Source organism: Schistocerca gregaria, chromosome 6, assembly GCF_023897955.1.
Source record: "Schistocerca gregaria isolate iqSchGreg1 chromosome 6, iqSchGreg1.2, whole genome shotgun sequence".
In the NCBI taxonomy this organism is placed as follows: domain Eukaryota; kingdom Metazoa; phylum Arthropoda; class Insecta; order Orthoptera; family Acrididae; genus Schistocerca; species Schistocerca gregaria.
In genome coordinates this window covers 21,180,170-21,188,192 of record NC_064925.1, presented here as the reverse complement: position 1 = coordinate 21,188,192, position 8,023 = coordinate 21,180,170, and the positions used below count along the sequence as shown (strand labels likewise).

At 46.3% G+C, this 8,023-nt stretch overlaps 1 non-coding gene across 1 annotated transcript; it reads right to left on the bottom strand.

Annotated features, from left to right (window-relative positions):
- Positions 1 to 7,708: 7,708 nt before the first annotated feature.
- Positions 7,709 to 7,781, bottom strand: Trnak-cuu (transfer RNA lysine (anticodon CUU)). The gene has a single exon. It is a non-coding gene; the product is annotated as a tRNA-Lys (tRNA).
- Positions 7,782 to 8,023: the final 242 nt, after the last annotated feature.

The following is an 8,023-nucleotide window of genomic DNA, read 5'->3' as shown; positions in this document are numbered from 1 at the left end:
TCATCACAGGTACTGTTTGCTATACGGCCACGACGCGCAACTGATTTCCAAAATTCATCTTTTTCCTGTGAGGATGGAACTTACGACCCCTGCTTTATTAGACAAGTGCTCTACCACTGAGCTAAATAGGCGCGGCCTAGCGGTACTTATTGTAACTTCGTCCTTACGGTCGTCTGCATCATCAGACTTTAGCTGACAACACTTCATATTACCGGCTAATATTTGCAGCTATGGCGACAAATTACTGCTTGGCTACACATCTGTCACGTAACCGATGTGCTCTCCAAACAACAACACTTGCATTTCAGAACATGTCTTTCACACATGTCTACAAAATCACCTTCACCTTCAAATACAGTTTCCTTGCGACTGACAGAGACGTAGGCAAAGTTTAAAGTTGCTATTTCCATTAAATCTCGTTAATCAGAAAAACGGTAATTTACATCTGCAGCGGAACAAAATTCCGTTCCGCCCAACGTCTGGCTCGAACCCACGACCCTGGGATTAAGAGTCTGACCCTCTACCGCCTGAGCTAGCCGGCTACCTCGGTGAATACCTGCCGGGTAGCACGTCACACAGTACTCGTTTGGGTTGGGTGGTCCCATACAGAATCTCTCCATGCTGCCTAATGTTTTCCTAACGTCACACTCGTCACGTACTTCACTTTTATGTCATAATCATTTCTGAGAGGCAAAGAAATTGCATGACAACAAGCAGAGCTAGTGGCATCAAAATTAACACACATACTTTATGTGACTCAAAAGCCGAACGAGTTACTTTCCGACGTTGTTTTAGATGTGCAAGTGATAGTCAAAACTTGCTGTGTCGGGACTCTGCCGACCATTTCGCTAGTTAACACCGGTCTTGTTGAGTGTGTTTCAAGCTCAAGAGCATCTCCAAGCAAAAAATGGTCAACAGCAACATTCAGACGGTTTCGTACTGTTCAATTGCAACATTAAAACGGTATGTTTCTTTTTCAGAACTGGAAAAACACAAGCGTGACAGCATTCGAACCTGTAATCTTCATATTTGAAGCCCGACGCCTTATCCATTAGGCCACACGGTCACTGACGACCAACATTTACATGTATACGACTCATCTCGAAACGCTCACACCCCTGAGGATTTGTGTTTTCGTTCTACACAGCCGCTGCCCCTTGCTCTTTCCCACCCATTCGTTACATTCAACCTCTGACGAGACCGACCAAATATAGACTGAGAAACAAGACCACACACTTTGTGCATTCGGAATCGAAGGCAGGGCGTCCCTCGCCGCATTTGCTACGATGGCCATTTGCTACTTCTGCAGAAGCGGCGGCGGCGGCGACGACGACGACGACGACGACGACGACAACGACTACAACGACGACGACGACGACGACGAAGATCGCGAGAGGCTCTGAGATATGTGAGAAATACATCTATAAAATGTAATTCAGACTGCCTCGTCCCACCTTATGCTGTACCGCTTTGGCAAATGCTTTATCTGCGCCATTCGCCTTAATCACATCTGAGAGTAATTCTTAAAAAAACGCCTGTCGCTAATTGTTCGTCATCACAGGTACTGTTTGCTATACGGCCACGACGCGCAACTGATTTCCAAAATTCATCTTTATCCTGTGAGGATGGAACTTACGACCCCTGCTTTATTAGACCAGTGCTCTACCACTGAGCTAAATAGGCGCGGCCTAGCGGTACTTATGGATACTTCGTCCTTACGGTCGTCTGCATCATCAGACTTTAGCTGACAACACTTCATATTACCGGCTAATATTTGCAGCTATGGCGACAAATTACTGCTTGGCTACACATCTGTCACGTAACCGATGTGCTCTCCAAACAACAACACTTGCATTTCAGAACATGTCTTTCACACATGTCTACAAAATCACCTTCACCTTCAAATACAGTTTCCTTGCGACTGACAGAGACGTAGGCAAAGTTTAAAGTTGCTATTTCCATTAAATCTCGTTAATCCAAAAAACGGTAATTTACATCTTTAGCGGAACAAAATTCCGTTCCGCCCAACGTCTGGCTCGAACCCACGACCCTGGGATTAAGAGTCTGACACTCTACCGACTGAGCTAGCCGGCTACCTCGGTGACTACCTGCCGGGTAGCACGTCACACAGTACTCGTTTGGGTTGGGTGGTCCCATACAGAATCTCTCCATGCTGCCTAATGTTTTCCTAACGTCACACTCGTCACGTACTTCACTTTTATGTCATAATCATTTCTGAGAGGCAAAGAAATTGCATGACAACAAGCAGAGCTAGTGGCGTCAAAATTAACACACATACTTTATGTGACTCAAAAGCCGAACGAGTTACTTTCCGACGTTGTTTTAGATGTGCAAGTGATAGTCAAAACTCGCTGTGTCGGCACTCTGCCGACCATTTCGCTAGTTAACACCGGTCTTGTTGTGTGTGTTTCAAGCTCAAGAGCATCTCCAAGCAAAAAATGGTCAACAGCAACATTCAGACGGTTTCGTACTGTTCAATTGCAACATTAAAACGGTATGTTTCTTTTTCAGAACTGGAAAAACACAAGCGTGACAGCATTCGAACCTGTAATCTTCAGATCCGAAGTCCGACGCCTTATCCATTAGGCCACACGGTCACTGACAGCCAACATTTACATGTATACGACTCATCTCGAAACGCTCACACCCCTGAGGATATGTGTTTTCGTTCTACACAGCCGCTGCCCCTTGCTCTTTCCCACCCATTCGTTACATTCAACCTCTGACGAGACCGACCAAATATAGACTGAGAAACAAGACCACACACTTTGTGCATTCGGAATCGAAGGCAAGGCGTCCCTCGCCGCATTTGCTACGATGGCCATTTGCTACTTCTGCAGAAGCGGCGGCGGCGACGACGACGACGACGACGACGACGACGACGTCGACGACGACGACGACGAAGACGAAGATCGCGAGAGGCTCTGAGATATGTGAGAAATACATCTATAAAATGTAATTCAGACTGCCTCGTCCCACCTTATGCTGTACCGCTTTGGCAAATGCTTTATCTGCGCCATTCGCCTTAATCACATCTGAGAGTAATTCTTAAAATACGCCTGTCGCTAATTGTTCGTCATCACAGGTACTGTTTGCTATACGGCCACGAGGCGCAACTGATTTCCAAAATTCATCTTTCTCCTGTGAGGATGGAACTTACGACCCCTGCTTTATTAGACCAGTGCTCTACCACTGAGCTAAATAGGCGCGGCCTAGCGGTACTCTTGGGTACTTCGTCCTTACGGTCGTCTGCATCATCAGACTTTTAGCTGACAACACTTCATATTACCGGCTAATATTTGCAGCTATGGCGACAAATTACTGCTTTGCTAGACATCTGACACGTAACCGATGTGCTCTCCAAACAACAACACTTGCATTTCAGAACATGTCTTTCACACATGTCTACAAAATCACCTTCACCTTCAAATACAGTTTCTTTGCGACTGACAGAGACGTAGGCAAGGTTTAAAGTTGCTATGTCCATTAAATCTCGTTAATCAGAAAAACGGTAATTTACACCTTCAGCGGAACAAAATTCCGTTTCCGCCCAGCGTCTGGCTCGAACCCACGACCCTGGGATTAAGAGTCTGACGCTCTACCGACTGAGCTAGCCGGCTACCTGGGTGAACACCTGCCGGGTAGCACGTCACACAGTACTCGTTTGGGTTGTGTGGTCCCATACAGAATCTGTCCATGCTGCCTAATGTTTTCCTAACGTCACACTCGTCACGTACTTCACTTTTATATCATAATCATTTCTGAGAGGCAAAGAAATTGCACGACAACAAGCAGAGCTAGTGGCGTCAAAATTAACACACATACTTTATGTGACTCAAAAGCCGAACGAGTTACTTTCCGACGTTGTTTTAAATGTGCAAGTGATAGTCAAACCTCGCTGTGTCGGCACTCTGCCGACCATTTCGCTAGTTAACACCGGTCTTGTTGTGTGTGTTTCAAGCTCAAGAGCATCTCCAAGCAAAAAATGGTCAACAGCAACATTCAGACGGTTTCGTACTGCTCAATTGCTACATTAAAACGGTATGTTTCTTTTTCAGAACTGGAAAAACACAAGCGTGACAGCATTCGAACCTGTAATCTTCAGATCCGAAGTCCGACGCCTCATCCATTAGGCCACACGGTCACTGACGACCAACATTTACATGTATACGACTCATCTCGAAACGCTCACACCCCTGAGGATTTGTGTTTTCGTTCTACACAGCCGCTGCCCCTTGCTCTTTCCCACCCATTCGTTACATTCAACCTCTGACGTGACCGACCAAATATAGACTGAGAAACAAGACCACACACTTTGTGCATTCGGAATCGAAGGCAGGGCGTCCCTCGCCGCATTTGCTACGGTTGCCATTTGCTACTTCTGCAGAAGCGGCGGCGGCGACGACGACGACGACGACGACGACGAATATCGCGAGAGGCTCTGAGAAATGTGAGAAATACATCTATAAAATGTAATTCAGACTGCCTCGTCCCACCTTATGCTGTACCGCTTTGGCAAATGCTTTATCTGCGCCATTCGCCTTAATCACATCTGAGAGTAATTCTTAAAATACGCCTGTCGCTAATTGTTCGTCATTACAGGTACTGTTTGCTATACGGCCACGAGGCGCAACTGATTTCCAAAATTCATCTTTCTCCTGTGAGGATGGAACTTACGACCCCTGCTTTATTAGACCAGTGCTCTACCACTGAGCTAAATAGGCGCGGCCTAACGGTACTCTTGGGTACTTCGTCCTTACGGTCGTCTGCACCATCAGACTTTTAGCTGACAACACTTCATATTACCGGCTAATATTTGCAGCTATGGCGACAAATTACTGCTTGGCTACACATATGACGCGTAACCGATGTGCTCTCCAAACAACAACACTTGCATTTCAGAACATGTCTTTCACACATGTCTACAAAATCACCTTCACCTTCAAATACAGTTTCTTTGCGACTGACAGAGACGTAGGCAAGGTTTAAAGTTGCTATGTCCATTAAATCTCGTTAATCAGAAAAACGGTAATTTACACCTGCAGCGGAACAAAATTCCGTTTCCGCCCAGCGTCTGGCTCGAACCCACGACCCTGGGATTAAGAGTCTGACGCTCTACCGACTGAGCTAGCCGGCTACCTCGGTGAACACCTGCCGGGTAGCACGTCACACAGTACTCGTTTGGGTTGGGTGGTCCCATACAGAATCTGTCCATGCTGCCTAATGTTTTCCTAACGTCACACTCGTCACGTACTTAACTTTTATGTCATAATCATTTCTGAGAGGCAAAGAAATTGCATGACAACAAGCAGAGCTAGTGGCGTCAAAATTAACACACATACTTTATGTGACTCAAAAGCCGAACGAGTTACTTTCCGACGTTGTTTTAAATGTGCAAGTGATAGTCAAAACTCGCTGTGTCGGCACTCTGCCGACCATTTCGCTAGTTAACACCGGTCTTGTTGTGTGTTTTTCAAGCTCAAGAGCATCTCCAAGCAAAAAATGGTCAACAGCAACATTCAGACGGTTTCGTACTGCTCAATTGCTACATTAAAACGGTATGTTTCTTTTTCAGAACTGGAAAAACACAAGCGTGACAGCATTCGAACCTGTAATCTTCAGATCCGAAGTCCGACGCCTTATCCATTAGGCCACACCGTCACTGACGACCAACATTTACATGTATACGACTCATCTCGAGCGGCGCTCACACCCCTGAGGATTTGTGTTTTCGTTCTACACAGCCGCTGCCCCTTGCTCTTTCCCACCCATTCGTTACATTCAACCTCTGACGAGACCGACCAAATATAGACTGAGAAACAAGACCACACACTTTGTGCATTCGGAATCGAAGGCCAGGCGTCCCTCGCCGCATTTGCTACGATGGCCATTTGCTACTTCTGCAGAAGCGGAAGCGGCGGCGGCGACGACGACGACGACGACGACGACGACGACGACGACGACGACGACCGCGAGAGGCTCTGAGATATGTGAGAAATACATCTATAAAATGTAATTCAGACTGCCTTGTCCCACCTTATACTGTACCGCTTTGGCAGATGCTTTATCTGCGCCTTTCGCCTTAATCACTTCTGAGAGTAATTCTTAAAAAAACGCCTGTCGCTAATTGTTCGTCACCACAGATACTGTTTGCTATACGGCCACGACGCGCAACTGATTTCCAAATTTCATCTATCTCCTGTGAAAATGGAACTTACGACCACTGGTTTATCAGACCAGTGCTCTACCACTGAGCTACAGAGGCGCGACCTAGCGGTACTCTTGGGTTCTTCGTCCTTACCGTCGTCTGCATCATCAGACTTCATCTGACAACACTTCATATTACCGGCTAATATTTGCAGCTATGGCGACCCATTACTGCTTGGCTACACATCTGACACGTAACCGATGTGCTCTCCAAACAACAACACTTGCATTTCAGAACGTGTCTTACACACATGTCTACAAAATCACCTTCACATTCAAATACAGTTTCCTTGCGACTGCCAGAGACGTAGGCAAAGTTTAAAGTTGCTATTTCCATTAATTCTCGTTAATCAGAAAAACGGTAATTTACATCTGCAGCGGAACAAAATTCCGTAACGACCATCATGTGGCTCGAAACCACGACCCTGGGATTAGGAGTCTGACGCTGTACCGACTGAGCTAGCCGGCTACCTCGGTTGTGTAGAACGAAAACACAAATCCTCAGGGGTGTGAGCGTTTCGAGATGAGTCGTATACATGTAAATGTTGGTCGTCAGTGACCGTGTGGCCTAATGGAGCGATAGTCTGCCTGCAGCGGTCGTGGCGTGCGGTTGTCTTTGGTCAGCGCTTTGTCTGGCTTGTTTACTTCTGCGGGGTAAGTCGCTCGCTAGCAGCGGTTATTCTTGCGTGTGAGGAATGATGTTGATGAATCAGTGATGACACAAGCTATGAGGATAGATACTTTGAAGTTAACTTTCGATAATTCATTTGCTCGACCAACCTCTTTCGAAATCGAGGATTTCATCGGAGACGTGATGAAAATTGGGATCGGCGGCGGCGACGACGACCGCGAGAGGCTCTGAGATATGTGAGAAATACATCTATAAAATGTAATTCAGACTGCCTTGTCCCACCTTACGCTGTACCGCTTTGGCAAATGCTTTATCGGCGCCATTCGCCTTAATCACATCTGAGAGTAATTCTTAAAAAAACGCCTGTCGCTAATTGTTCGTCATCACAGATACTGTTTGCTATACGGCCACGACGCGCAACTGATTTCCAAAATTCATCTATCTCCTGTGAAAATGGAACTTACGACCACTGGTTTATCAGACCAGTGCTCTACCACTGAGCTAAAGAGGCGCGGCCTAGCGGTACTCTTGGGTACTTCGTCCTTACGGTCGTCTGCATCATCAGACTTCATCTGACAACACTTCATATTACCGGCTAATATTTGCAGCTATGGCGACCCATTACTGCTTGGCTACACATCTGACACGTAACCGATGTGCTCTCCAAACCACAACACTTGCATTTCAGAACGTGTCTTTCACACATGTCTACAAAATCACCTTCACCTTCAAATACAGTTTCCTTGCGACTGACAGAGACGTAGGCAAAGTTTAAAGTTGATATTTCCATTAAATCTCGTTAATCAGAAAAACGGTAATTTACATCTGCAGCGGAACAAAATCCTATTCCAGCCAGCGTGTGGCTCGAACCCACGACCCTGGGATTAAGAGTCTGACGCTCTACCGACTAAGCTAGCCGGCTACCTCGGTGAATACCTGCCGGGTAGCACGTCACACAGTACTCGTTTGGGTTGGGTGGTCCCATACAGAACCTCTCCATGCTCCCTAATGTTTTCCTAACGTCACACTCGTCACGTACTTCACTTTTATGTCATAATCATTTCTGAGAGGTAAAGAAAATGCATGACAACATGCAGAGCTAGTGGCGTCAAAATTAACACACATACTTTATGTGACTCAACAGCCGAACGAGTTACTTTCCGA